The sequence below is a fragment of the Pteropus medius genome, unplaced genomic scaffold (assembly GCF_902729225.1).
Source record: "Pteropus medius unplaced genomic scaffold, Ma_sr-lr_union100, whole genome shotgun sequence".
NCBI lineage: Eukaryota > Metazoa > Chordata > Mammalia > Chiroptera > Pteropodidae > Pteropus > Pteropus medius.
Genome location: NW_024352786.1, coordinates 13,958,318 through 13,964,546, shown reverse-complemented (window position 1 = coordinate 13,964,546; position 6,229 = coordinate 13,958,318). Strand labels below are relative to the sequence as shown.

At 35.1% G+C, this 6,229-nt stretch overlaps 1 pseudogene; it reads left to right on the top strand.

Annotated features, from left to right (window-relative positions):
• The first annotated feature begins 4,933 nt into the window (after positions 1–4,933).
• On the top strand, positions 4,934–5,052 carry LOC120591405 (uncharacterized; annotated as a pseudogene).
• The last annotated feature ends 1,177 nt before the right edge of the window (positions 5,053–6,229 follow it).

The following is a 6,229-nucleotide window of genomic DNA, read 5'->3' as shown; positions in this document are numbered from 1 at the left end:
TCTCAATTTCCTATCAAGAAAGAACTTGCCTATCAGCTGTAAGGAGTGCAGTTAGCTCACAATATACAACTGCTGGCTTTCAGGACCTGACAATGACTGAGCACAGTGGGGATAGTAGGATCTGGTCATTTCTGCCCTCTGTGACTCCTTTGTAAGCAATCATTTTGCTGACTCTCTTCTTAGACTTGTTGAGAATCTCTCAGAGTAGCTTCACAGAATGAGACTCTGTCAATCTTTCTTCCTTCTCCTTTTGCGTAGGTGTCATTCTGCACCATGGTAAAGGCATTTCTTGCCTACTCCTGGGGCTCTCCTGTAGTTCATTGGCATTTCAATAAATCTCACGTAATTTTAATTCCATCTTGGCATCTGAAGGCCCAACTGAGACACTCTCAGAATTCCTAATCCCAGGAAGTTACTTAAAATTATTTGTGGAATAAATGGATGAATAGATGGATAGGTAGATGAATGGACCAGAAGAATAGCTAGAGGTAGGCATAAAGTTTTGCGTGTTTTAACTGAGATCTTTCATTGAGTCATACAACATTATATTGATTTCAGGTGCACAACATAATGATTCGATATGTGTATATATTGTGAAATGATCATAAGTCTAGTTAATATCCATCACCACACATAGCTCCAATTTTTATTCTTGATATAAGTTTTAACATTACTCACTTAGCAACTTTCAAATATGCAACATAGTATTATTAATTATGTCACCATGCCCTGTATTACATCCCTAGGACTTATTTATTTTGTAACTGGAAGTTTGTAACTTTTGACCACCTTCTTCTATTTTACCCACCTCCCTTAGCCTCTGCATCTGGCAACCACCAATCTGTTTTCTGTATCTCTGATTAGTTTTTGTTTTGGAGGGGTTGTTTTGTTTTGTTTTTTTGTCTGTTTACTTTTACATTCCACACAGGATCATACTATATTTGTTTTTCTCTGTCTGACATATTTCATTAAGAGTAAAGTTTTAAACATGGGGGAAGAAGTAAAAAGGTCAGTTTTATTTACTTGCTAAACTTGAGTAATAATTACTCCATCTATTAAAAATACACAGTCCCTGTCACTCACATACTACCACCTATTCTTGACAGAGGTTGAGAAATGATTTAAACATAAAATATTACAAAGAAAATTATATATATGTGTGTATACCTGATACACATATATACAAATATATAATTTTCCCATGCCTCTTAGCATACATATATATGTACCATATAACATGAGAGATAATCTACAAAACAAATTTAGAATAAATTAAAATGCAGAATGTTTAAGTAACAGGTCAAAAGTAACATAGCTACTAAGTGGTAATGATTGAAACTTTTTTCTTTTCTTTTCTTTTCTTTTCTTTTCTTTTCTTTTCTTTTTTCTTTTCTTTTCTTTCCTCCCTCCTCCTCCCTCCCTCCTCCCTCCTCCCTCCTTCTTCCTTCCTTCCTTCCTTCAGCCTTCCTTCCTTCCTTCCTTCCTTCCTTCCTTCCTTGATATCAAAGAATGAAGGATAAGTCTCTTTAAGACATATCTCCATGCTTTATGGTTCGCATTAGGAATTAATCACAGTAGAGAAATTAGGGTATAATTATACCCACATGTGTTGACTTTTATTCACCAGACACAGGGATGCTCATCTGTTAAACAGAGTTGTAAGGAAAAGTGATCCTATTTTTCTGTTTGCCTCTAAGAACACTTTAGTCATTTTCATTTAGAGTCAGCATATTTTTACATTTTTCCCCTTATCCTGTTTCTGTAATATGACAAACATCAATTTTATCACATTTCCACTTCAAATACCCCAAGATATAATTTTTAAAAGAAACACCCCCTTCTTTGTTTTGGAATACTGCAACATCAAAACGAACACTAAAGAATTAAGGGACAACATGATGGATGGCAGTTGTCTCTAAGTAAAAGAGTTTTACAGCTAATGTGATTACACGAATGCTCATTTTATTACATCCTGTATCCTGAATTTTCGAACACATGCAATAAATGGTCAGTTTCAGTGAATGATAACACCAAGTAGCGACTAAGACGAGAATATGGACTGTGCTTCCCTCAACAGACCATTGCTCTCAAGCTGAAAGTAAAGGCAGCAGTTTGGTCCTACCTACCATTTCCGATTAATCATATGCTAATTGACTTAGTAAGAAATGTGTTTGCCGTCTAACTCATTTAAAATGATCCTGCAGGGCTGCCGGTGAGAGCCGAGTGCTCTTTCTCACCATACACGTCTGATAAATCAGTAAGTCAGTAAATGTAGCCTTGATGATGACATAAATGTGTTAATTTTTTTTTTAATGTTGTTTTAGATAGACACTTAAAATCTGAGGAGATAAATTCGTTTAAGAATTCAGGAGACTGGTGCGTTCATTTTGAAAAGCAGTTTCTTTTTTCTGCCTCTGATTGTATTTGACTTTAAAAATAGCAAAAATCTATTGAGTGCCTGATAATGAGGGAATGTTTTCTGATTACAGACGAGATACTGGTTTTGTCTGCTTTTGTGAGTAGCACGGTGCTATTTATCTCTACTTGCCCCTCCTTAAATTTGAGAATTTTCTGTTTTTCCAAAATAGTCACAGAAGGTGGCAGACAATTACATGATACTGGGTTTTCCTGAGCAAAATCTTGGAATGCCAAACCTTACCTACTGCCTTGCTGAGTGATTCACCTGGAAGGGCCATTTTATTTGATGTTCTGCAACCTGGAGTCTTGACATGGCTATAATTCCCAGAGAGTCTCATGGAACCAGGAATCTGTCATTCATGCAGCAGTAGACTGGCTTGTACTATATTAAGTCTCATTCTCTCTCTCTCTCTCTCTCTCTTTCTTCTCTCTCCTTCTCTCTCATTGAGCTCAGAGGAAATGCACTTTAAATTATGATGTTAAGTCAGAGAACATGATTAAAACCAATGTTAAAACAATGTTAAAATACTTTATTGTAAGCAGGATAAGGGATCAATAATATAAAAATTGACAACCTAAATGTGTCATGCTTTAATGTGTCTATCTGGGGTGTGCAGGCAAAGCCATGCTAGCTAGAGGTGTCTTTGTTCACAACAGATTCATTTTTACATACAATTGCGAGGAGCTAGTTGGTGTTTTGAAGTGGTGGAATAAATTGATTAACCAAAAGAAAAATAGTACGTTTTTGCAATATAGTTAAGCATTTCCAAAAGTAGATTATGATAGATGCACTTTAAAAGTCTAAAATCATTTAATTAACTTAGTTAAGCACACCATTGTACTTTCTGGTGAGGTGGGTGACAGCAAGAGGGTAAATAATGCTTTCTATTTTCTTAAACATAAAAGCTGGATGTACCAAAAAATATTTACATGAAATTCCCAGGTAGAAGATATAAGTTACTGTGGAAAAAAAACCCACTCAACTTGGATTCTCTTTTCAGGCTGATCATTGTTTTATAACAGAGTGGGACCAATGCTACCAAATGCCGAATTCTTAAATCTCATTCCTACAGTCGGGCCATATCTCATCTGTAGGTCACTACTGTAGATATCTTTTTTAAATTTTGCCATTAAGAAATAATCTAATAGCAATTATTATTATGGAAAATTGGTTTCCAATATCGGAAAGATTGATTTACAGAAGATACTGGCCATTCAACTATAAATCTGTGGAAGCAGTTCACATTAAATTGCAGTTTGATTCAGATGAGAAGTAGCATGGACATTGAGTAAGAGAATGCACTCAGGGCCAGGGGGCCTGGGTTCAAGTCCCAGTTCTACTTCATCCTAGATTTTTGATCTTGGAAAATTTATTTAAACTTTTATTCTTATACACGATGGGGTTAATAATACGAGCTTTGTAGATTCGTACTGTTTAAATGGGTTAATGTTGTTGAAGAGTTGGTATAGTATCTTGCTCAAACATCTGGCTATCTCTACGTATCTTTGTAAAATAGAAATATACCTCAGAACTCTTGATGCTCACACAGATGTCGTGAATCTCCAACGGAGGGATGGAGTGTACCCTATTTCTTAAACTTAGTTGTCCGTATAGTGTGTTTTTGGATTATTAGATCATGAATCGCAGGTGTTCTATTACATAAGTTTGGAAATACTGGAAAAGTGAATAATCTAAATTTGCTTCTCAGTTTTCCTCTGGTTTACCTTCTAGAAACCCGTAAGAAGACAACAAAAGTAGCAGAGAAGACAGCACTAAAGGAACGTAATCAAATATCAAATAAGTTGCAACAGATGATGCCAGATGCTTATAACTTTCGGCACTAGTAACTGATTTTCTCTTTCTCTCTAATTTGTGTGTTTTTTGTAATTGAATTAAGAATTCTTCACACCAAGATTTTTACAGAAGACTTGTTTATAGAGGTCTAGCGATCAGAATATCAAACAAGAAATTATCTCAGACGAATTAAAGCTTCCACTTATTTTGTCACCACAGACAGTCTCTACAATCTCCCTGTCTTTTCTCTGCATGCTTACTTGGCACAAAGTAATCCAAAGCATGAGCATTAAATGAATGGTTCATATTTACTAATAAAGCTCACTGTGTACATACTATATATCTTGTCATACCAGTATAAAAGTGATCATTAAAGGGCACAGATATTACAAGCATTGAGGCACATATGAAGGGTGAGTGTTTTATAAAATGAGTTTATTCCATGACAAATTGGTTGAGACAGCACTCTTCTGTAATCTCAGTTTTGAAGAGATGGGAAAGTTTAATGGATAACTTAGATGAGCTAAATTCTGGGGAGGGCAGGGGAAAGGTACAATTTAGATAGGCAGAATATATAAGAGAATTGGGTTCTTTGAAAAGAACCAAATTATAAAGGTGAGAAAATTAAAAAGTATGGGAAAGTATCAATAGACAGTTTGTCCTGAAGTAGAACGTTAGTATAGAATCAAAGATAAATTTGGTATTATAAAAAGAGTCATAGTCTACGGCCATACCACCCTGAACAAGCCTGATCCTATCTAATCTCAGAAGCTAAGCAGGGTCGGGCCTGGTTACTACTTGGATAGGAGACCACCTGGGAAGACCAGGTGCTGTTGGTGTAAAAAACAAAAAAATAAGGGATTGTAAACTGACAATATCCTTGCAATTTGTCAGGTCAACCAAGGGTTACCTCACCTAAAAAAATAAAAATAAAAAAAATAAAAAGAGAGCACAGGTTCAGCATCAGTATTTTTTTGTTCACTAAATACATATAGTTTTGAGCACCCATTTCATGCAAGGCACTATGCTGAAATTTTATAAAACATAACCATCAGGTGTTTGAAATGCAAGCATGTTTTCCCACAGCCCTTAAAACACACACAACTATTCACAGCAAATTTACCCTGTTTTGGAAGAATCAGACTCATTGGTTGTTGTTACTGTATTTTAGATCATTACTCTCTTATGTTTTAATTAGGTTTGATTTATGAATGTGAGAAACTCTACAATAGAAAAAAAACGAATTCCAAGGTAGTCATGTATTTTATTTAGATGATCTTAGGTCAAGGTTTTAGTTAGTGACATATAATATTTGCTCTTCATCAATGTCAGCTTTGTTTTCTTCATGCTCTCTGGTGACAGTAGTAATACTTCATTGTTATACTGACTTTTGGAATATTGCATGTTCACCAAGCACTACTCTGAAAGTGAGATCGTCTTACCTTTTTGGACTGGTACCAGTGTCTCAGTTTATTGACGACTTTTTCAGAAGGTGTCAAAAAGCTTAAACAGTGAGATAGGGCTTAGAGTTATTTCATGTGTTAACTTGGTTCTACTCTGCTCTTTTTCTTCCTTGCTAGTAATTGAGATGCTATTAGTAACACAGTCATTATTCCATTTTGGGTGATGGAATTTAAGGATAATTCAAAATATTCATTTTTTTAATTCAAATTTTATTATCAATTAAACTCTATTTCTATGTTGCATATTTCTGCCAATGCTTCTCAGTAGCCACATTATCATTCAGAATATCTGATTAAGTTATTTTCTCATGGGGCACATATAAAGGTAGAGGATGTTAAGAGAGAGAGTTCTCCTTCCCTTGATAATTGGAAAGGCACATTTTTTGGACCCAATGGAAACATAAGCCTTGGGAATGTTAGGACAAGGAGATTTCGCATTGATAAAAAATAAGAATGTACTCCTCTTTGAGAGTGGTGAATGAAGAAGAGAAAAAAGAAAACAAAAGCTATTATTTAGATTGGTACAGTGTATACATGTTTTTCTTAATAAACT